Here is a 23463-nt window from a genome sequence, read left to right as displayed (position 1 = left end):
AGCTTGGGATACAAAAGGCTGTCACATTGGCTCTCTGCCCTTGTGATAAGGCAGAAGGTTCGTTGAGCTGGTTAACACTGAAGCCATCTGCAGGCAGCCAAACTGAGAGAGCTCTGTGACACGGGGTTGCACGCACGCACCTCTAGACACTACTGTAGGGCCAAGAGCCCAAAGTCCTTGCCCCAGCTTCTGCCCCTGCCCCTCTGCATGCTCCTGCTAGGGGTTTGAGCTGCAGGGCGGCCAAACAGGTGAGCCACACTCCTGTTGTACATCTTTCAAGGGGAATTCAGGGAATTCTCCAGTTTCAACAATACGCTGTATCACATAGTGTGTAGCATACAGTGTGTAACATACCACAGGTGTAATGCAGAACATGTAGCATGCACTGTGCACTGTGTGTGTGCAGGGGCACCTTCCTGTCTATAAACAGGGGAATATATATACACACACACACATATATACATGTAGCAGGCACTGTGCGCTGTGTGTGTGTAGGGGCACCTTCCTGTCTATAAACAGGGAAATATATATATATACACACACACGTAGCATGCCCTGTGCACTGTGTGTGTGCAGAGGCACACGGAGGCTATTTGCTGTTATTTGTTGCATATGGCCAGACTGTTTCTGGGATCATCTAGAAGACACAGAAGAAGCAATGAACTTCAGACAGGGAGTTCTGTTGCTGGGTGAACAAGTGGACAAGTGGGATTTTACTTATTTATTTTTTATTTTAAATTTTGAACCAATGAAACACATTCAAATACACTCAAACATTAAAATAGTTCGATTTTGAGAATTACTTCATAGCTGGGCTCTGTAGGAACAGTCAAGGCCTCCCCCTCCCTCCAGGTCATAACTGGTCTGGATTTAATACCAACTCATCAGGTGAGAAGGAGCCAGAAACAGCTGGATGGGTGCAGGCAGCTGCAGGGGGCCTGCCTCACTCACCCAGGTTCACAACCTCAGGGGCCGTGTGGGGCTGTCACCTCGGCAACCAGTTTCCAGAGCCCCATTCTAGACGCGCCCCACCCAACTCACAGGTGAGCACAGCTTCCTGGGGGTGCAGCTGCCACTGTCAGCTGTGTAGAGCCTCAAGCTGCTTCCAAGGGGAGCCCATGACCCTTGGTTCCTTTAAAAATAAAAAGGAATGGTTTATCTTATTCCAGACACCTCTTTCCTAACAATGGAGAAGAGCGAGTGCCGCTGCACTCAATCCTGGACAGAGTGGCATCCATGCCCACGTTCCACGCAACGTAGTATTGATTTACCAGACTGAAGTGCCCGCTATAGCAGCCGGCCCCTGCAGAGCTTTCAAGGAAGGTTGCTGGGGCTGGTGTTTCCCACAGCTGCTGGGCTGCTCGCTTCCTGGGGTGCCTGGGTAGAGGTAGGGATGCGTGGCTATTCAAAGTCATCCAGGCGGGAAGAGAGCAGCCAGGAGCCGGCAGCACAGTGCAGGATGCAGCCGCCAGGACTGCCTCGGAGTCAGGCCCAGTGAGGCAGCAGGGAGGGTGCCCAAGGCCTGTCCCTAAGGGCTTGGGGGAGTGGAGGCCCCTCTGCCCAGTGAGGGAGCAGGGAGGGCGCCCGAGGCCTGTCCCCAAGGGCTTGGGGGAGAAGGGGCCCTTCTCCTGGGTGTCAAATCAAGTGTGCCCTAAAGCTGCCTCTTTACATATTTTAAGTTCGGCGTGAGCTATAACCTAAGTGGAATTGTACACAGACTATAGCCTGCACTTGCGTCAATCACGGAGATTTGGCCCCTCAGACAGAGCCAGTTGTTTGAACCTGTTAAAATAAGGCAAATGCAGGCTGTAAGCCATCCAGCCGTCTCTGTCCCTCACATCCGTTTCTGTGACTTTCCTTTCCCTGTGCATGAATCTTCCTCCCCCACGCGGCTGCGCGGGAGTCTCTGAGCCTCCTCTGGCTGGGAAGGCTGCCTGATCATTGCTCAGTTAAACTCTGTCCAATGTCATTTGCCTAAAGTTTTTCTTTCATCAAGGGCTTTCACTGTTCGGTCAGACTCCTCCAGACAGAGCCCTGGGGCCCGGCGGGACAGGCTGTTCGGGGTTAGGAACGAGCTGGTGACCCTGGCCCATCATTCCTGCCCATGCCAGCTCCTCCCAGGGCCCCCAGGACAGGCTCTGTGAGTCATTCCTTGTAAAATCAGGTTCCGGGTCCACCCGCTGCAGCTCCTGACTCCGCATGTCTGGGCCATGGAGGTCCTGGTGCCCCTATGGGTGCCTTTAGTGACAGTTGGTGAGCCCCCTGCCCCTCCCCCTCCCCGGTCCACACCGAGTGTGTCCCTTGTGTGTGGAGCCTGCGTGTGCCGGGTGACCTGGTGCCCGGTCCCGCGTTCTCCAGGCCAGGCGGTGGCAAGCGTCAGGTGTGTTTTTTCCACACCCTTCTTCCTCCTGCTGTGAGTATCTCCACACATTCAGAGCCTCGCTGCAATTTGTCATAGGAGCTGCGGAGCTGTGAATCAGACACTTGAGCAAAGTAAAGTACATTTTGTTTAACAGCATGTGGCCATCAGCACCGCAGACCATCCAGGGGCTTCCGGGGAGAAGCCCACGTCTGACTGTCGGGTCTATTCCTCTTCAGCAGCTGAGGAAAAGAGCTGTTTGCTCACTGTGTTTCCTTTTCTTCTAGCTGCGAAAACCAGAGCACAGAATGTTCTTGAACAACATGGAATCGACCCAAATAAAATGCCTCCTGCTGTGAAAAATCATAGAACGCCCACTTCAGATTTCCAGTCTCCAGGATAGCAAAGCTGTCTGAATTCTACGAGACAGCCGGTTCCCACTGGCAGCTGATCCATTTTGTCTAAAGCACCAACTTTTTTAAGCAATAAGCCAAAAACAAGGTTTTCCAGATGGTTCCCCTCCCACAAAGGCAAAATAATCGATGGGGCCTCGTTTGACAGCTCCACACGTGGGCCCTGGGACAGGAACAGGTGGCCAGGCCTTTCCTTCCCTGTGGTTTGTTTCCTGCCTTTCCGGCCGCAGACCTCACTAGGTTCAGTACGTGCCAAAGGCCTGGCCTCAGCATCTGTCACACACCTCAGAGCCCAGCCCCACTCAGCTTCCAAGTCGCCGGGCCTGCCTGGAGCACCGAGCCTCTCCACTGTCTCTTCCCTTGAGACAGCGTCTTTTTCACTAATCTGGAGGGCCGCACACCCCCCTTACACTTACTCACTTGCTCATTTGCAACTAGAAGCTCCACGTGTGTGATCAGCCAGAGATTTGATTCACCAGAATGTCTGCATTCTCTTACAGGCTTTGCAAATGCTAAATCTTCGAGTGTTTCCGCTTTTAAAGTTTAAATCCTCTCACTGGTAAGTGAGTAATTATTCTCAAAAGTAGACTCTTCTGAAAAGAAGGTCACAAAGAGGGTTATTTCCATTAAAAATACATTTGTGTTTCTTGAAATGTGTTAAGTGGCCTTTTTCAAGGTGTTTGTAATAGGAGAGTAGATAAAAATGAATTTCTCTGGAGATGCAGCATACACTAAAGATTTATCATTAGATAATTAGAAATACATAAATCATGCTAACATTTCCATATATAAATGGAGAACATTAACTCTCCTATTTAGCTATAAAATAACAAATTTTGTTATTATCCTATACTGAATTACACTATATTGAAAAAATACCAGTTGCTCACTTTTGAATTTGACAATGTATGTGATGAATTATAAATTTAATAGCCTGCATCTTTTCTCTTGTATCAAGTTCTCAAAACTTAAACTTTTGTTACTGGAGTTAAAAGGTTGCTACTAAGATGGAAAAATACCAATTTAGAAAAAAATAATGTATATAATGGAAACATCTGTTAATTTAAATATATACATTATGCAAATAAGCATACTCTTTTGTACTTTCAGGTCAGAGAGGATAAAATATACAACGTGTGCTGTAATCGATTCACAACACTTTGTAATGTCAAAGAATTTAAAAGCTGTAAGATTGTCCAGCCCTTCCATTCATGGGACAAAAAATTAAAAATAACAAAAATTAAGCAATCAGTGAAAGACAACCACAGCTGGGCTCCTCCCTGTGACTCCCAGGCGAGCGCCATTTCTACAGCTTCTCCAATGTGCGGACGGACGGGGTCAGGGCCTAAACCAGAAGTCTTGACTAGCAGTGAAATAGCCCGACAAATGTTACCTATTTTCTACACTTTTTTTTTCAAATATAATGAAAGTTGTCAGAATGAAAGTGGAGTCGCTTGTGTTAAAACCTGGATGAGCTGAGCTGGGGAAGGCCTTGGAGGGAGGGCTCTGCTGCACGAACGCCTGACAACAAGAACTATCACCAAAGACTCTGCAAACACCACATCCATGCACCAAAGCCCCGAGGACCTCGCAAGGGCTCTGCTGCACGAATGCCTCGACAACAAGACCTAAAGACTCTGCGGACATGACATCCATGCACGAAAGCCCCAGCGGCCTCAGTCAGAAAGCACCTCTGGGAGGACGTCTGCTCAGCACCTGCCTGTCCAGCCTCACACAGGCACCACCCTTGCTATTGGCCCTTGTAGCCAAGGATAATTGTCTCCAAACAACTTATGTTTTCTTCAAAAACTCTTGTCTTCCTTGACCTCCCTGAATGTACTCACTGACTCCCATTGCAATGCACAATTCCCAAACAAATATTTTTTCTTTAGAGGGTCTTTCTTTCTGTCTCTTATTTAGGTTGGCAATAATAAAAGTCAAATTACAAAGAACTCAGAAGAAAGTTCAAACCTGTTTTCGGGGATGAATGGTCTCTCGACACTGTGTCTTCTTGGAGTAGTGCCTGGCTTCACCTCTGTGCTGGTATCCTCTTTCCTGCCATTATTTTCATTTCCTAAAATGTTTTCCATCCTCTTTTCTTCTGTGTTCAGCCTGTGAGTGCAAAAGTAATTGCACTGTTTGCGTTGTTGGAATTTGCCGTTTGACATTTGAAAACATTTAAAAATACATGTGGTTATGCTATACATCATTTTAATGAGCATTTCTCACTTTATGTTTTTTTGTTAATGACATTACTTGCTGTTTATTTTATGTTTATTTTAGATTATGGAAATGATGTTAGGAAAAAAGCAAATTCAAGTAATTTTCTTATTTAAAATGGATCATAAAGCAGCTGAGACAACTCGCAACATCAACGATGCATTTGGCCCCGGAGCTGCCAATGAACCTACAGTGCAGTGGTGGTTCAAGAAGTTTTGCAAAAAGGATGAGAGCCTTGAAGATGAGGAGCATAGTGGCCGGCCATCGGAAGTTGACAATGACCAATTGAGAGCAACTGATCCCCTTACAACGACACGAGAAGCTGCCGAAGAACTCAACGTTGGCCATTCTATGGTTGTTCGCCATTTGAAGCAAATCGTAAAGGTGAAAAGCTTGATAAGTGGGTGCCTCACGAGCTGAGTGAAAATTTTTTTTTAAATTGTCATTTTGAAGTGTCTTCTCATTCTGCACAACAACGAACCGTTTCTCAATCAGACTGTGACGTGCGATGAAAAGTGGATTTTATGTGACAACCCGTGATGACCAGCTCAGTGGCCGGACTGAGAAGAAGCTCCAAAGCACTTCCCAAAGCCAAACTTGCACCAACAAAAGGTCCTGGTCACTGTCTGGTGGTCTACTGCTGGTCTGATCCACCACGGTTCTGAGTCCGAGTGGAACCATTATACCTGAGACGTGCTCAGAAAATCAATGAGAGGCACCAGAAACTGCGATGCCTGCAGCTGGCATTGGTCAATAAAAAGGGTCCAGTTCTTCACCACCACAATGCCTGACCACATGTCTCACAACCAGCACTTCAAAAGTTGAATGAATTCGACTACAAATTTTGCCTCATCCGCCATATTCACCTGACCCCTTGCCAGCCGACTACCACTTCAAGCATCTTGACAACGTCTTGCAGGGAAAACACTTCCACACCCAACAGGATGCAGGAAATGCTTTCCGAGAGTTTGTCAAATCCCGAAGCATGGATTTTTATGCTGTGGGAATAAACAAACTTATTTCTCATTGGCAAAAATTGTGCTGACTGTAGTGGTTCCTATTTTGATTCATGAGGATGTATTTGAACCTGTTATAATGATTTAAAATTCACAGGCCAAAACCACAATTACTTTTGCACCAACCTAGTATTTTCTGCTGTGTGTGCCTTCCAGTTGACTATTTCAATCACTTCTAATACCCACGTATTTAGTGCTTAGCTGCAATTATTTTATTTTCCAGTTATACAACTTCCATTTGTTGCATTTTTTGGAAAATATAGTTTATGTCTGATTGGCTTCTCCACCTCATGGCTGGTCTTCTTGGAGGACACCTTCATTGTAATCTGCATCTCTTCACCACAGAGACTGGGGCTCCCTGATCAGCTTCTCTTGTCCTTTTCTTACAGGGTCTTTTGTGTGGCATTTTTGGTCCAGAAATCTCTGTGGCTGGTGGCACCTTTGCCTGAGTTGTGCTCAAGCCCACTGGGCTGGTTCTCCCCACTTGGCCTAGAAGGCTGTGTTCCACTCACACAACTAGCCTGGGTCCCATGCCTGCTAAGGGCAAGTTAGGCATGGAGCGGCAAGGGGTGCATGAGCAAGTGTGGAGTCCAGCCAGTGTGCAGTCGACATGCCAGTTGCTGCAGCCGGGCAGGTAGCTCCAGGTGCCAGCATGGGTGCCAACTCTCTGCAAGGTTGTGGCTTGACTAGGCACACCACAAGCAGCTTCCATGGCCAGCACTGGGGAATGCAGTGGCACCTGGAGGCCTGAAGACACCAAGAACTGCAGGGCTTCAAAGAGGGAGTTACAGCCTTGGCTTGGGGAGCTCCAAGGTCTGGGCTCCCCATAGGGCCGCAGCTCTTCTCTCCTTCTCTTTGCCTGCAATGTGGTGAGCAAGGGGTGTATTTCAGCCCCTTTTGTATTACAGCTTTTTTAGGCATGCCACTCAGTAGTTCCCAAGTTCTTTTCCTGTGACCAGGAAGAATGAAGTATGCAGGCAAGTGGAGGGTGAGCAGGACGAAGGGGAGCTTTATTGAGTGATAGAACAGCTCAGAGAAGGGGATAGCTTCTTTCCACAGCCAGGGTGCCCCGATGAGTGTCCAGCTCCTAGCAGATGGTAGCTCCTCTCTGCAGCTGGTCATCCCATTGTCTGCAGCTCTTGGCACAGAGCAGGCCCCCTGGAGTGGGTAGCTCCTCTCTGCAGCAGGTCATCCCACCATCTCCCCAGCTCCTAGCAGAGAGGAGGCCCTGGAGTGGGTAGCTCCTCTCTCCAGCTGGTCATCCAGATGTCTGCTCAGCTCTGGTTGAGCCCAGAGCTTTTATGGGCCTCAGAGGGGAGGAAGTGAATGCCAAATGATCCATGGGCAGCCATGGGCAGGCCTAAAAAAGACACCACAAGTTTTCACTTTGGTTTGCAAGACCCCAACCTTCAGGGCCTCCCTGGTCTGAAGGTGAGGCCTCACCAGGGACCTGTCCCCTCTGCCCAGGAACCTGTCTGCCTCCTGCCATGCTTCATGGCACCCAGACTGTAGGTGCCAAGGATGCATGCAGGCCAGCCCTGAGCTGCCCTCAGCTTCCCCTCAGTTTCCCTCCTAAGCTCCTTGGTGCCCAAAGTCTGGAGGTGGGCTGAGGCAGCAGGGGGCTGGTGTGTCAGCACTGCCTGGAGCATGTACACACCCAGCCAGGCTGAGAAAGTGTCTGGGCTCGGCCCTAACTTTTCTCCAAGATTGGAGTGGGTGCCAACAGCAGTGAGAAGCCAGGCAGCAGAAGCAGGAACTTCTGAGCCTGTGAGGGCAGAGGGGGCACTCTTGGGCCCCCAAGAGTGCAGAGATGCCTGGGTCCACAGCCGTGGTTTGGGTGGCTGCAGCTGCACACATGGGGGTGGGGATCCTGCCTGCTCTGTGGAGCAGGAGGCCTGGATCTGCAGCCATGACATGGGTGTCCTGCCTGCTCCCACCCCATCAACTCGGAAGGGGCGGGGATCCCACCTGTCCCCAGCTCCCACTGGCTCCATGTGCAGCCTCTGCCGTGCCTCCCCTCTGCAGCCGCTTCTGGCTGCTCTAGATGGGCCTCCCCTGCCATTACTTCTCTCTCTACTCTCCTTTGATTTTTAGTTTGCCTTGTCCTCTCACTGGTTTGCTTGGTAATCTTTAACTGAATGCTGTGCTATGAATTGAATGGTGACCACCAATTCATAACACCTGACCCTCAGTAATTGAGAACGTGACCTTATTTGAAGATGGGGCCTTTGAAAACATAATCAAGTGAAAATGAGGTCATTCAGGTGGGCTGATCCAGGATGATGGGGGTCTTGTGACTTCTTATGTCCAGGGGAAAGGAGGACACAGAGCCCCACACAGAGGGTGACCACGTGAGGACACAGCAGGAAGGCTGCTATCCACCCCCAAATGGAAGAGGCCGCAGGAGAACGCAACTCTGCCCCCACCTTCATCTCGAACATCTGTCCTCCCGAATCACTAGAGAACACAGTTCCGCTGCTTAAGGTACCCAGTGTGTGATATTTTGTTATGCAGCAACCCTAGCAAACAAATGCAGCCAGTTACAGTGTGTGATGCTGCAGAGAGTCCAGGCCGGAGCATGCTGACCCCCTTGGCTAAGCATTCCCTTTCTGGCTGCAGCCAGATACGATGTGTGAGTCTGCAGAGAGTCTAGGGCAGAGCGTGCTGACCCCCTTGGCTAAGCATGCACTTTCTGGCTTAGGTTGGATATGATGTGTGAGGCTGCAGAAAATCCAGGCTGGAGCACGCTGACTGCCTGGGCCAAGCGTTCATTTCCGTGTCCTGGCGGCAGTCGGGGAGGAGGCAGGTCCCACAGATCTGCTCTCGTTTCTGTTGGTCTGAAGTAGAGCTGAACTGCTGCTCATGGTCCCCAGCCTAGGGGCAGGCAAATGGGCTAGCCCCAGCCAAGGGGCTGTTTGGCGACCTCAACCACAGCTCTCCATGGTCTCTTGTTTTCCAGGCCTGAGCCACTTACAAACTGCAGACGTTTCATTCAGGGAGAAAGCTGCACATGCTCCGAGACCCACCTGAGAAAGCTCTATCCTCTCAGAATCTGGCTGCCATGTTGGTGATATGCTTTGGCTCCATGTCTCCACCCAGATCTCATCTTGAATTGTAATCCCCATGTGTCCAGGGAGGGACCTGGTGGGAGATGATTGGATCGTGGGGTTGGTTTCTCCCAGGCTGTTCTCAGGGTCGTGCGTGAGTTCTAAGAGCTGATGGCTGTAGTGTGGCACTTCCCCGCCGTTTCTTTCTCTCCTGCCACCTTGTGAGGAAGGTGCCAGCTTCCCTTTCACCTCCGCAATGATTGTAAGTTTCCTGAGGCCTCCGCAGCCATGTGGACCTGTAAGTCAATTAAACCTCTTGTTTATAAATTACCCAGGCTCAGGTAGTATCTTTATAGCAGTGTGAGTAAACCTGAATGCTCAGTTTTTTCTGGACGGTTGTGTTTGTCTGCTCAGAACTCAGCCTGTGGTTTGGCTGTCACCCATGTCTTTAAGGTCAGCTCTCTGAACTCTCCAACCCTAACTAACACCACACTAGCAAATGCCTGGGAAGGGAGAACCCCACAAAAAGCCAGGCCTGCCTCAACCTGCTTCCCCTCTGTCTAGAATGCAGCCCCACCTGGCGAGTCTGAGATAGCGCCTGGAAGACACCTTTTCTTTCGTCCAGTTGTTCTCATTCCTGGTGGGAAGATTGGTCAGCAGGATGCCTGTGCCGAAATTGAAAGTGAAATTTTAAGAATACAGTTTTTAGGAAAATAGTTTGAATATTCCTCAAGGAGAATGGCAATAGCAAGAAAGAGAATTGATAATAGTTTCTGGAAGAAATACTGTGGTGAGATAAGAACTGATGAATCAGGAAGTTAGCAAAAGAGCTGGTCATTCATTTGATTCACCTTGGATTCACCTGCTCCCGCTCCTGTTTCCTTCTCTGTGGAGCTACTGCTCTTTCCCTGGGGGTCATGATGTAGTCACCTGTTTAAACTTTATGAGTTTTAAATTTTATGCTTTTGGGAGTCTTATTTAGGAAATCTACACTAGCCTTATACCATAAAGATGTTTGGGTACGTATTCTATGCACTTAATAGTTTTCCTCTAATTACATTTTTAAGCTTTAAAAGGTTACTTTTATGTGTGGTTTAAGTGAAGGATGGTGATTTATCATTCATCATACAATGAACCAGGTTTCTAACCATGCTAGTGCGTGTGAAACAGTATCTCATTGTAGTTTTAATTTGCATTTCACTGAAGATGAATGATGCTGAGCATCTTTGCATGTGCTTATTAGCCATCCATAATATCTTCTTTGGTGAAGTGCGTATTCATATGTTTTGACAAATTTTTAATCTCACCTTTGAGAAAATCAATTGACAGTAAATGTTGGGATTTGTTCCTGGACTCTCGTCTGTTCCCTGGTCTCCACATGTTTCTTCACGCTGGTGCCACCTGTCCTGAGAGCTGTCACTTCCTAGTATGCTTCAAAATCAGGAAGTTAAAGTCCTTTTTCTCTTTTTTTCAAAATTGGATTTGGTTATTCTTGGCATTTTTCATTTTCGTATAAATATTAGGATAAGATTGTCAATTTCTTTAAAAAGCCGTGTGGAATTCTGATGGAGAGGGCATTGGATCCATATCGATTTGGAGAGAATTATCTTCTTGATGAGCTTTCTATTGCTGATGTAAGAAATTACCACAAAATTAATAACTGAAAATAGCACACGTTTATTACCTCACAGCTCTGGAAGTCAGAAGTCCAAAGCTGGTCTCACCAGGCTAAAATGAATGTGCTGGCAGGGCTGTGCTCCTTCCATAGGCCCCAGAAGCAGGTCTTTTTCCTGGCATTTCCCATGTTCTAGAGGCACCTGACTTCCTCAGTCAGTGGCCCTTCCCTTTGCCTTCCTTCCTGTAGCTCTCCCACCTCCCTCTTTCTCCCATAGGGACCCACATGGTGACACTGGCCTGGCCTGGGCAGTCCTGGAGAATCTCACCACTCAAAATCCTTCAGTACACCTGCAACGCCAATTTTTGCCAAGTAACATATTCAAAGGTGTCTGGGATTCAAACATGTTATCTTGTGGGGTGGGGCGTTATTTTGTACATTAAATCAATGTTGAGTCTCACAATCCATGAACAGAAAATGTCTCTCCATATCTTTAAAGTCACTTTAATTCCTATCAGGAACATTTTCTAATTTATAGTGCACGTGATTTGCACTACTTTTGTTAAATTTATTCCGAAGTATTTTATAATTTTGGATGATGTGAATAAAATTGCATTCCTAATTTCCTTTTCAGGTTGTTCATTGCTTGCATATAGAAATACAATTGATTTCATATTAATTTGTATTCTGTCAACTTGCTGTGCTTTTAAAAATTAGTTTTAATAGTTGTCTGTGGATTCCTCAGGATTTTTTATGTACAGGACTCTGACATCTGCAAATACAAATAGTGTGTTTATTTCTTCCAATTCGGGTGCCTTTTTGCCCTGTTCGCACAGGCTGTACCACATTGGAAAGGAGATGAGAGGAGATGTCCTTGCCTTTTTCCTGAACTCAGAGGGACGTGGTTCGTCCCCCTCCATTTAGCAAGGTGTCAGCTTGGGGATTGTGTTTAGATTTTCTTTATCAGTTTTTGATTTATTAGATTCCTAGTTTGTGGAGGGCTTTTGCCATGAAAGTGCACTGCATTTTGTTCAGTGCTTTTTCTGCATCTATTGAAATGATCATGTGCTTTTTGTACAAATAGGATGCTTTACATTGAGTTTTGAATCTTAAACAAACCTCTTTTCTCTGGAACAAATCCCACTTGATCATAGTGTTTATTGTATAATGTGATGTGGCTTTAGTTTGCTAATATTTTGTCAAGAGCTTTTCCATTTATATACGAGAGATATTGGTCTGTAATTTTCTTTCTTGCTATGCCTTTGGCTTTTCTGTCAGGGTGATAGACAGGTAAACAGCACAGTACACTTTCAGTCTCTTGCTAAAATTCTCAGTTGCAAGCAACAATGAGGATTTCCAAGCCTTTAATTTGATTTTAAAGCCTTGTATTACTTTTTAAAAAATGCAATGAATTCGTTCAGCAGTTATGTGTCTATCTGTCTTTTGTGAAAGGTGGGCCCAACACACACTCTCTTGTCTCATTGAATCATAGAATGAGTTGTTAATCATTCTTTTCTCCTCTATTTAATGGCAGAGTTTGTGAGATATTGATATTACATGTTTAAATATTTGATAAAAAATTACTATCTGGGTGAGACCATCTGAGCCTGAATTTTTCTTTGTCTGAAGATTTTTAATTCTTCATTCAACTTCTTTACTTGCCATACATTTATTCAGATTTTCTATTATATCTGGAGTCATTTTGCTAATTTGCTCCTTTCTGGGAATTTGACAACTACATCGATGTTGTAGAATTTATTCCCAAAATGTTGTTCAGAGAATATTTTTGTAACTTTTAATTTCAGAGGAGTCACTGGTAATGTCTCCTCTTACATTCATAAATGTCACTATCTGTGTCTTCTTTTCTCAGTCTTTTTTTTTTTTTTTTACTTTTTTGACAGAGTCTTGCCCTGTCGCCCAGGTTGGAGCACAGTGGCACAATCTCGGCTTACTGCAACCTCTGCCTCCTGGGTTCAAGCGATTCTCCTGCCTTAGCCTCCTGAGTAGCTGGGATTACAGGTGCGCACCACCATGCCCAGCTAATTTTTTTGTATTTTTAGTAGAGACAGGGTTTCACCATGTTGGTCAGGCTGGTCTCGAACTCCTCACCTCGGGATCTGCCCGCCTCAGCCTCCCAAAGTGCTGGGATTACGGTCATGAGCTACCACGCCTGGCCTGTCTTATTTTTTTCTTCAAGCTAAAGGCTTATCAATGTTGTTGATCTTTTCAAAGTACGAACTTTTGGTTCCCTCAAATTTTCTCTATTTTTCTATTTCATTAATTCTCCTTTAATCTTTCTTTTATTGACTTGCCTTCAGTTTAATTTGCTTTTCTTTGTCTAGATTTTCACTGCAGAAGCTTAGATTATTGACTTGAGATCTTCGTTATCTTTTCACAGAGGCATTTAAAGCTATAAATTTTCCTCTAGGTACTGCTTTAGCTTTGTCTCATAACTTTTGATGTTTTGATTTTATTGTCATTTAGAAAAGCATACTTTCTAATTTCCCTTGTAATTCCTCTTTTGGCTCATGAATTATTTAGAAATGTGTTGTTCAATTTATAAATACTTTTGGATTTCTCAAATTTCCTTCTGTTGTTAATTTCCAATTTAAATCCATTGTGGTCCAAGAGCATCATCTGCATGATATCAGCGCTTTCAAATGCATCCATACTCGTTGCCATATTAAGTATAATATTTCATTTATTCTATTAGCCATTATTAGCCCTGAGATGTGATAGGTTCTTATTTGTGGTTATTTTGTTAACTTCTCTCAAGCAAGCCCAAAATGTAAATACCACATTATACTTTCAGTCTCTTGCTGAAAGTCTCAGTTGCAAGTGACAATGAGGGTTTTCAAACCTTCACTTTGATTTTAAAGCCCTGTATTATTTTTATAAAAATGGATTCTTCCATCAGTTATGTGTCCATTTATCTTTTGTGAAAGGTGGACTCAACACACACTCTCTTCCAAAGCGGTTTTGCCCTGCACAGTGACTAAGCACAGAAAAAAAGAACTTGAGGAAGGCAATATGTCCCCGTGGACTCATCTTCTCCGCCTCTGTAACGGTCAAAGATGGAACTTAAATTGCTTGCCTGTGACAGAATTCGTGTAAGCGACTAGAATATCAGGTAAGAAACGATTTGTTCTGGGAGTTCAGAGAACGGGTAGCAGCCAGGATTGCTGGATTTACCAAATAAAAATACAGGACACCCACCTAAATTTAAACTTCAGATAAACAGTCCTCCTTTTTAAGTAGGTACCATCCAGTTCTCAGCACCTATTTATACTAGAACAGAAGGTGCTGTCGACGTGACCTGAGAACTCAACCAGGTTCCCCTTTTGTACGTGTTGATCCCAGCAGCAAAGTGACTGGAAGGATGTGGCTGTAGGGTAGGGCAGCATCCACACTGTTCCCCCCTGGCTGCTTCCCGCCCACCGGCCTCCCTTCCAATGGGCCTGGGGTCCAGCAGCCAAGAAGCTAAGGTGGTGGGCCCCGGAGACCACCTCCCTGGGCCAGAGCATGGCAGAGGTGGATCCTGTCTGAGAAGAGACGGCCACACTCTGCAGAGAACGTGCCGGAGCTCACGCCCAGGCGTGGATTGATCATTGCTGGTCACTGCCTGGCCCGTCCCGCTCATTTCCAGGCAATTCCAAACAGCCTCCGAGGTGGCTGCATCATGCTGGCTCACCCACCTGGGCTGCCCCTCGCACCGTCTGTTCAACACTGCCTGGCATCGGCAGACCTTCCGGTGTTGCAGTGTTAGGTATAAAAGGCATCTCATCAAGGTTTTCATTTACAGTTTCTGATTCTTAATGATTCACGTGAATTTTGGTCTCTGGAGTGACAGTTTGCAATTCTTGCCCACTTTGCATCACTTTTTATTTCATCTTTTATTGATTTGTAGGTATTCTTTACACATTCTGAATTCAAATTTTTGTTAGTTTAAGAAGTTTCAGGTGTCTTCTCTTTTACGTTTATTTCACAGCTTGATGAAGCATATAGTTTGGAACTAAAGCAAGACTCCAAGGGCACTGGAAATGAGAGCTGTCTTGGTCACCGAAACAGTGCTGTGCTGAGCACCTTGCAAACTGACCATCTGGCTTTAAAACAAAATGGAGCTCTCTTAGGTACTTTGTACAGTTTCTCCCTAAACTCCCCTGTAAGTATTCCTGGATGAAGGTGCCCATGGCCCTCAAGGGGTTCCCAGGGGTATGAATTATGAGGTGAACTGCACTCAGGTGTCTAATAGGACCCCTGCCAGAAGCGACCTGCACCCTGTTCTTGAGTTCAGAGGCTCGCTGGGGATGAAGGCAGACACTGGGGCCTAGTGCAAGGGCGTCTGCACATGGCAGGTGTCAGGGAGGAAGCCAGGGTGGAGACGACACAGGGACGGCTTGGAGGGGGAGCACCTTCAGGCGTGGCCTAGAATCGTGCATGGCAATTTTAAAACTTGAAAGATGTGAGAGGGGGAAGACGTGAACAAATGCCAAACGCTTGAACATTCTGGTCACTGATAATGAAGGGCAAGAGTCAAAGTGTTTTCTGTGCAGAAAATTGAAAATATTCTTGGAAAATATGTCTTGAGGAACCTGTTTATAAATTGTGGAGGTCTTATTGGCCAGGGTATGAGGTTGGTTTTTGTTCTGCAGAAGAAGGAAGTTTTGTTTTGTTTTGTTTTTTTTTAATGTATGGTACCTTTCAGAACTGTGCTTAGGAAAGCCGTGGGCGGTTCTGGTCAGCCCGTGGCGGGAGAAAGGCTGGTCTTAGGGGCCAGGCACAGACTGAGCATGGAGAGTGTGGCCTGAATGCAGTTCACGCAAGAGTGAAATGGGGAGGCTGGCTGAAAACGTATTGGAATTTTGTCTAACGAGATTCGCTAAGTGTTGGCTCTCACCGTGAGGGTTTCCTAGAGCCAGAGCAGCTTGGAAATGATGGTGACATTGAGTGACCAGAGTCTTTTTGTTGTTTGCTGTCTTGCATATAAGTTCTAAGAGGAGAGCAGTAGGTTTTGATTTCAGTTTATTTGAGTTTGCAGTGAAATTTACATATGCAGCATATGCAGACCTGTCTAGCCAATGGTCATAAAAACTTGAGTCTTAAGCACAGGAGACATTGGAGCAGAAAGGTGAATTGGTGGCTCACCCTCCTTTGACTGTTTGCAATCAAACTGGTCCCGTTCCCCTGCTTCTCCGTGGTCACTTGTATAGGATTTCCTCAGACTGGCTTTGGCCTGTCTCTGTAAACCTTGACACTTCATCAAACTCTATTCCATCTGGAAGCATTTAGGGCTTTAACTTACTGACCTAAACAATGACTTTCCTATCTGTCAGGCTTCATATTGTGACTTTTTCTTTTTTTTTTTTTTTTTTTGGTGGAGGAATGAACTCTCACTCTCTCCCAGGCTGGAGTACAGTGACACAATCATGGCTCACTGCAGCCTCGACCTCCTGGGCTCAAATGATCCTTCCACCTCAGCCCCCTGAATAGCTGGGACTACAAGTGTGCACCACCACACCCGGCTAATTGAAAACAAAAAAATTGTAAAGACAAAGTCTCACTATGTTGCCCAGGCTGGTGGTGTTAGAACTCCTGGTCTTAAGTGATCCTCTTGCCTCAGCATCCCAAAGGGCTGAGATTACAGGTATGAACTACCAAGCCTGGCAATTGTGACTTTTTCAGTCTTGGCTTGGAATGTGGAGAATATTAACTTTCATGAAGAAATACAACATAGTTCATGTCAGCAAAGACATTGTTTTCAGGTTCTTCTATACAGAAATAAAATACAGAGATGAAATAGGATGACTCTGTTGGGAAAAAGGTGACTAAGAAGTGAGAAGGAGCACCAGTCCAGTTGCTAAGCTTGAGGTGAGTATGAGTGTGTCTCCATCCCTCCGTGCTGCTGTAACAAAATACCACAGACTGGGTAATTTACAAGTAATAGAAAGTAACTTATAAGCAATATAAATTTATTTTTCACAGTACTGAAGGCTGGGAGTCCAAGATCAAGGCGCTGGCAGGGTCAGTGTCTAGTGAAGGCTGCTGTCTATATCCAAGGTGGCCTTGGGGCAGGTGCCTGGTCCTCATGGGGAGTGTGGGGGAGGGCCTGTGGCAGCCTTAACCGCCTTCTGCCAGCCCCTGTACAAGGCACTCATCCCTTCACTTCCCAAAGGCCCCGTGTCCTCACACCACCACAGTGGGATTCAGTTTCAACGTGGACTTGAAGGGTCACACATTCAAACCACAGTAGACTCTCTGGTTTTAAATTTAGAACTGTGCACTGTTGCGTTTATGGTGATGACAACAGTGAGTGTCTCTCGCCTGGCTGCACTTGCTGGAGGCACTGGCTGCTCTGACCTCCTCGCTCCGGAGCATTCCCTGCTGAACAGCGACACCAGGGAAGGCCAAGGAGGGTGCACAAGACTCAGTCCTTCACCTGATGGCGACTTGGCCACGCTCATCTTTCCTTATTCTCAAAGACCTGTGTGGGGCTGGAGAGAGTTGGGGTTTCCAGTGGCCCGAAGTGTGGCTGAAAGCAGAGTGTTCCACTGGGAAAAAGAGAATTCTTCCAAAGAGAAGGATGAAGCCAGCAGCAGGGGTCCTGGCAGGACTGACCCCCACGGAGCTGTTGAGGCCGAGTGTCAGGAAGCATGCACATTTTCCTTGAAAACAGACACAGGTCAACCTGCGTTACGGCGTCGGCGAGGTCATCAAATAACCCCATAGTGACTAATACTGTAACTACATGCCTGCCTAAAGTGACCTGACATACTGCAGGTGCACACAAGATTCTACGTAGTGAAAATACATATACAATTGTTGCTAAATTCAAATCCTAGAAAATCCACTGGATTGATACTTTAGAAGAGGATAATGGATAAAATCAATCGATAGGAAAATTCAAATATTTAGAAAATGCTAATTTCAATCTAGTGTAAAAATAGCGTAAATTTGTACTGAATTATTTTTCCTTATTACAAAAATATTCAAGCAATAAAAATGTCAGATATTACTGTGGACTATGCTGTAATTACTTATCTGAAAATCACATTTATGTTGATATACAGGTACCCCTGACATTACCTTTTATGTCCCTTGGACACTGAGGGGTTGTGTAGGGTGTTTTTAATAATCAAGTTTTATTCCCGGAATCTCTGATACAGCATTTACTCCTTCATATAATGTGATCACAAAACAATAAGACTAGTTTTAGCAGGGGTTTCTGAACACGATTTGTATGATATGCATTATCTACACTACAATGAACTTATCCAGTCCTCCAGACAGACATAAGCACCTTTGGGCAAATTATATTAATTTAGTGTTCCCAAATTTCATTAACATTTCCTGGAATAAGGAAAATGCAGCATTTATAATTGTCATAGGGGAGAGCACTAGATTCTTTCATATCTGTTACCTTGTAGCTACAATCAGATCAGAACATTTTTAATGCAATAGGTATATTGTTATTTTTCTTTTTGAAATACATACTGACAGTACAATAGTGGCAAAAGATTTTAGCCTTTTCCTTAAGCTTTAACAAGCAGAGGAGCTATAACCAAAGGGATAAAAGGGGAATTTCATCTTTTAAAAGAAAAAAAAAAAGATCAAATTACTGCCTGGGGTGGCATTATAATGAGACGTCTTGCAGGAAGCCGGGCACATCTCTGCCCACCTTCTAACCTCCATGGGACGGCACAGGCCACAGCCCAGCCATGAGCTCCAGCCCTGGAAAGAATCACTCGTGTGGACGAAGATAATTCAGGGAAAAGTGCCTGGGTGGAAAACTCATCTTCCAAATCTAATTAACACAGACTTATTTTTTATTAACAGGAAGACCAGAGGCAGAATGATGAGGACTTCAGTTTCTGTCCTTACATTCCTGGGGGTGGGGATGCGAAAAGATGGGTTGGAGGAGGAGGCTTTGCTCCCTCCCCTGTCGCTCATAACCAATGCCAATGTGAAGACTGTTTTTCTGAAGAGCTTACATTGGGATAAACAGACAGTGTGAGGTCGTGTCTATGATGACGTCCACAGGAAGGAAAACGGAAGCCCTGGAGTGCCCGGTGTCCCAGCCAGGAAGACGGCCGTCTCCAGGCTGCTTTCCAAGCAGGTCGGTGAATCAAACACTGGGTTCCAGGGGAAAAGGATGTTTTCCTGAAGCAGAAAGAGGAACTGGCCACGGGCCTGGGAGTGAGGGCAGGTGGGGTCCCTTCCACACCCCTCGGCTCTCCCCTGCTCAGGTTGTGGAAGAGAGCGAGTGTCTGCTGGCAAACACGGGGTCTACCGGATCTTGTCCTGTGATTCTGTTCTGTAACTGGACCGATGACGCCACTCCTGCTCTTGCTGGCCTCCCCTCACCTGCAGACGCGTTGTTGCCTGTCGCAGGACCAACTCACATCCACAGAGCCGTGCACAGGGACCTCGGTTGTTCTCAAAGTTGAGAAATTCTTCAAAAGTTGGTAATTCTGAAGTCTTCGTGCTGATGGAGCCAGTGGGCAGCCCTGCCAAGTTCCCCAAGGCCCGAGGAGGACACACGGGGCCTTTGGAGTCTTGTGGTCTCGGATACGGGAGGGCGGCAGCCTTCCACTGAGCCCAGCGTGTCATCGTGTTTACGTCTCTGCAGAGGAAACACAGCAGCTTTAGCAGGACCCTGGACCCTGGTGTGCACACTGCACTCGGGGTCACTTCTACCCTTTGTCAGGTGATTTGTGGATGCCCAGCTTCACCCAGGGCTGTCCTGTGGCTGCAGGCTGCCTGCTGTCCCCCTTAGCCTGTGGGGCCCAGGAGGTCGGAAGGTGCTGGCTGATGTATCTCTGTGATTGGGGCTCTGTGGGGAACCTCTGGGGGTCTCACCAGCCCCACACGAATTCGGCAAGCCCAGAGGCAGGGTTGCCTTTTGGGGCAGATGCCACCTGTCCTGTGTCAGCCACCGTGACCCCCTGGGCCCCCTCAACCTCGATGCTGGCTGTAGGCTGTCTGGCGACCTACAGACTGAGCTGCGTGTGATGACCAGATGTGGTCTCATTCTCCAGGCCATGACGTGGGATGGATTAGGCAGGTGTCCTGATCCACTGTACAGGGAAGAGGGTGGAGCTGGCAGCCTCAGTTAGTTTAGGGACGGGAGCCACATCCACCTCTGCAGTTTTGCCGGCCGGCCAGGAGCTGAGTGAGGCTCCCTGCTCAGGAGGGGCTGGTGCCTGGTCCCTGGGAGGAGGGGGTGTTTGTCTAAGGGGTCTCACCCAAGGGAGCAGAGTGTGGAGGGGACAGTGGCAAGGTCATTTGGGGCCTCTTGATTTCCCTGATGCCAAAGCACACGTAATATTGAACCTTAATCTTAGATCTTAGAAAACCGTGTGCCTGAAGCCTTGGGGGCTAGCTGACTTCTCCAGGGAATGGGTGGAGTTGGCCTGGGTGCAGCACAGATGTACACTGTGCAGGTCCCTTACACGCCTGTTTTCTACCCACTCCACCATCTCTGGAACAGCCAGACAGACCCCTTCCCCGCCGTCCTCCTCAGCCTGCTCAACATGAAGACGAGAATGAAGATCTTTATGATGGTCCACTCCACTTAATGGTGAATGCATTTTCTCTTCTTTATGATTTCCTGAATGTCATTTTCTTTTCTCCAACTTGCTTCCTTGGGAGAATACAGTAGGTAATGCATAGAACGTATAAAATATGTGTTCATTAACTTTTTATGTTGTCAGTAAGACTTTGGTCAACAGTAGGCTATTTGCAGGTAAATTTTGGGGAAATAAAAAGTTGTATGTGGATTTTCAACTGTGTGAAGGCTCAGCTCCCCTAATTCCCAAGTTATTCAAGGGTCAACTGTACAGTTATCATTCCAAGAGTTTTTGAAAGTCCCACAAATTGAGCCTCCCTGGTGTCTGTGCAGCCCCTCTGTTCCACACTGGAGCTCTAGAAATTGTAGGGGAGAAGGTGTGCTCTTTGTTATTTTATAAGAGGTTCTCAGAGAAGGTCTCATGCATAAGATGTTACTGGGGTTGAGACCTCAAAGAATGCTGGCGTGGATTCGGGGAGAGAGGGTGCCACGAAGAAGAAATGACAAGGGAGAGGGCCTGAGAAGGAAATGTGCCCGAGGAACAAAATGGGGGTGTTGCCATGGCACAGACTGGGAAGGGAAGCTTGGAGGCCACGAAGACCATGGTGGGGCCTTGGCTGTTACTCTGAGTCACACGGGAAGCCATGGGCCGGGACGGAAAAAAGAGGCATCTTTATAAACCCTCACTTCTGTTTCTTTACTCGTCCTTAAAATATTTTATCTTTGCCTTTGAAAAGCCCTCTTTGGCTTGAAAGCCAAGCTAAAACCTCCCTTACAATCAAATTTTATATATTTATATATTTACTTACTGACTTAATTTATTGTTTGAAACAGGGTCTCGCTCTATTTTCCAGGCTGGCTGACTAGCTAATTCACTGCAGCCTTGAACTTCTGGGCTCAAAGAATCCTCTCCCTCAGCCTCCCGAGTAGCTGGGACCAAAAGCATGTGCCACCATGCCTGAGTAATTTTATTTGTTCATATTTTTTGTGGAGATACAGTCTCGCTTTATTGCCTAGGCTGGTCTTAACCTCCTGGGCTCAAGCTGTCCTCCTACTGGGCCTCTCAAAGTGCTGGGATTACAGGTGTGAGCCACTTCACCTGGCCTATAATCAAATTTTAGTATTTATATGACAAAAATAAAACTTCATAACATCTATAATACTTTGTGTTCTCTACTGTTTCATAGTCAATGTAACTTATCTTGGTGTGATCATTAAATACATGAAATTCTTCCCTAGAAGACCAAGAAAAGTCAACCTGCCTGGTGATAATGAAACAAGAGTGATGCAAAAGTTAGGATAAATAAATGAGATCATGAAAATCATAAATCGTTACAAGTATTCAACTGTAAAGTTCTCCTATCAATCTCTAATACATAAAAGTCCTTTCTTTTAGTAATTATCGCTTTATTAGTGTGTTCTCATGCTGCTGATAAAGACACACCCAAGATAGGGTACTTTAGAAAGGAAAGAGGTTTAATTGACTCACAGTTCAGCATGGCTCAGGAGGGTCAGGAAACTTAACATCATGGCGGAAGGGGAAGCAACATGTCCTTCTTCACATGGCAGCAGGAGAGAGAAGTGCCGAGCCAAGGGGGAAAATCCCCATCTAAAACGATCACATCTTGTGAGAACTCACTATCATGAGAACAGCATGGGAGTAACTGCCCCCATGATTAAACTACCTCCCACTGGGTCCATCCCAAGACATATGGGGACTATGGGAACTACAATTCAAGATGAGATTTGGGTGGGGACACAGTCAACCATATCAATCACTGATACTACTAATCTTACCAGCACTAACTAGTAGTCACCACACCCATGTCTAGTGGAAGGTTCTTTCACACGATGGTTCTGGCTCCTGTACTTCTGTACTTCCCACCCCATTCTGTCCTTCCCCATCCTCTGAGATGTGACGGGTTCTGTGGGAGTCTGAACAGGACGGCATCTGAGAGTCTTTGGGTGTGGATTCACAATTTCATTTAAATACAAACCCCTGCTGTGTGGCAAATTATAACCAGGCTCATTATCGCAGCACTACAGTCATCAGAAAGCAATTATGAAGAGGCCAATAGGGTTTGTAGTGTTGGATGATGTCAAATATCCCTGGTGGAAATGCAAATTTTTGAATTTACTAACTGTCCATGAGACCCTGAGGTACTATTTTTTTTAAATGAAAAGAAGCATATAGTGTGGTCACTTGGCCCTAATTATCTAAGGGACTTGGTCTTATGAGAGTAAATGTTAATTCATGCCCAATTTTAACTTAAATATTCAATCACAATATAACATGAAATTTGCACCGTAGATTCATAGCTCAATAATATCCATTAGAGTTTGACCCTATTAAGAAGAAAAAATGTGTTTAAGCCTAAGATTTACAGAGCTAAATAATGAATTTCTCTGCTACCCCAAGTGCATCATAAAAGGCAGATCTGTGGAAGCCAGCACAGTGTCCCAGGTATGAATCAGCCTTGGGGGCCTCTGTGGTTTCTGGCTATTAAGCCACAACATGTGTTTTCAGTATTTGAAATCTGTTTTCCAAATTCAGTAAAGGTAACCAGCGAGTGAAGTTCCAGGACACATGACTCTGAAGTAAAAAGAGGCTTTGATTTCATTAGTATAATTTATATGAGGCTGGGAAACCATTTATCATTCTGTCACATGTCAAATTTAAGTTTAATTTATTGGGGAAAGTGGTGGATTGGAATACAACTCCATTTATCAAATCATCATTAAATTTAAACCCTAGGTTGGCTGTGGATCAAAGAATTCAGCAGAAATCAACAAAATCTTTTTGTGGGAATCAAGTAGCTTTGGCATTTCATTATTTAAATGTTTACAGTGTATTATTTGTGAATTGCCTGGAGGGGCTGCTTTGCGTCACCCACAGGATTTGGTTGGAAGAGCCATTAAACCTGCAAAGGCAAACTGCGGGGGTGGGAGGTGAGGCAACCAGAAGGCCCCTGCTGTGGTGGTTCCCACGGGGGCCAGCAGATGGGTATCATGTGGTGCAGGCGTGGGGACCTGCAGGACTCGGGTTCAGGCTCTGAATAGACTAGAAGTTGCTTCTAGTTAAACCACAGATGTTCTTGTATTTCTCAGGAGATGCTGAGCTAATGTTGCAGGAACAGTGCCAGAAATATTTAGGAAACTATAATAAAAATGCTCTGTAAGCCTGGATGTCTGAATAGGTTCACTGTTCGTATTTTCATTTCCTCTCCT

At 46.0% G+C, this 23463-nt stretch overlaps 1 long non-coding RNA gene across 6 annotated transcripts in view; it reads left to right on the top strand.

The window, feature by feature from the left end:
* The window catches only part of LOC105497555 (uncharacterized), a 128997-nt gene extending 107296 nt beyond the window's left edge, over nt 1–21701 (top strand). The window contains exons 4-8 of one of the 6 annotated variants that reach the window (XR_011611377.1): nt 13616–13800; nt 14659–14800; nt 16433–16538; nt 20158–20247; nt 21090–21701. This is a non-coding gene — a long non-coding RNA (uncharacterized lncRNA). The other 5 variants (XR_011611376.1, XR_011611379.1, XR_011611374.1 and 2 more) reach the window with 5 other exon arrangements.
* Nucleotides 21702–23463: the final 1762 nt, after the last annotated feature.

The sequence above is a fragment of the Macaca nemestrina genome, chromosome 13 (genome assembly GCF_043159975.1).
Source record: "Macaca nemestrina isolate mMacNem1 chromosome 13, mMacNem.hap1, whole genome shotgun sequence".
Lineage (NCBI taxonomy): Eukaryota > Metazoa > Chordata > Mammalia > Primates > Cercopithecidae > Macaca > Macaca nemestrina.
The sequence above is the reverse complement of the archived record's forward strand: the minus strand, read 5'-3'. Positions and strand labels throughout refer to the sequence as shown.